Genomic DNA, 1,138 nt, shown 5'->3' on the forward strand with positions numbered 1-1,138 from the left:
GGTCTGGTGGTGTGCGTGCGCACGTGTGTGTGTGTGTGTGTGTGTGTGTGTGTGTGTGTCTGGTGCAGGGAGGCCCACTTGGGCATTGTTGGCTTGGGACATTGGTGCTCTTTGTAATTCATCAACAGTCCTCTCACCTTTCATCTGTTCTCAATTGATCTTTCCAATAAATGCATCCTAGTTACCGGAGCGAGCGTTTACAGACGATGCAGCCTCTAGGTGAGGCAGTTTTGATGGAATCACCCAGAGCGTAACTGAATCTGTCTCTGGTCCGGTATTGAAGTGTCGGACCTGCACAGAGCTCTGCTTACGCTCTGAGGGCAGGTGCATGCGTGTGCGTAACACATGCTCACAGGCTTGTAGTGCACACACATTTACATGTGGAATCTATGTACACTTATTTTCTATGTATATATACAGGGTGGGGCAAAAGTAGGTTTTTAGTACTTCATATGGAAAAGAATATAATAATTAATACATAATAATACAAGAATAAACTCCGTGTTTCACATATAGCTGCCAACCTACTTTTGCCCTGCCCTGTATGAGTTTTCACACTCATATGCGCACACACGTTACTTATGCACCCATGCCCATGTGTATGTATGTCCAAATGCTCACGCACATACATTTACACAGTGTGCATACAATATGTACAGTTATGCATGTACCTGTATGGCTTTATACTCACAGCCAAACACGACTGATTACATATGCATACACTCACAAGATGCAAATGGGTACGTGCCCAACCTCATATGCTCACATGCACAAGCATATGTGTATTATATACTGAATGCTGGTCTTCACATTCCTTCACACACGCACCACGTAACAAGTGGAATGTGGCAGCGGTGGGGTTAATGGAGGCCCAGACTCCCATAAATATTTATACGAAGCACTCAAGTTCTCAGAGCAGAGACAAACCTCTCCCCACCAGTCCCTGTAAATCACGCAGCGACGGTGTGTTACCTGTCAGATCCAGGGCTGTGCGATCCTGGACTTGCTCCACCAGGGTAGCCACGTACGTGCGGGAACACACGGCCCTCTCCACCCATAGCCAAGTATCCCAGCCAACGTGCCACGGTCGGTCCCCACTCCTAGGATGTTTTTGCAAGCAGCAAAAAGAAGCAGTTCA

The sequence above is a fragment of the Saccopteryx bilineata genome, chromosome 6 (assembly GCF_036850765.1).
Source record: "Saccopteryx bilineata isolate mSacBil1 chromosome 6, mSacBil1_pri_phased_curated, whole genome shotgun sequence".
Taxonomy (NCBI): Eukaryota; Metazoa; Chordata; class Mammalia; order Chiroptera; family Emballonuridae; genus Saccopteryx; species Saccopteryx bilineata.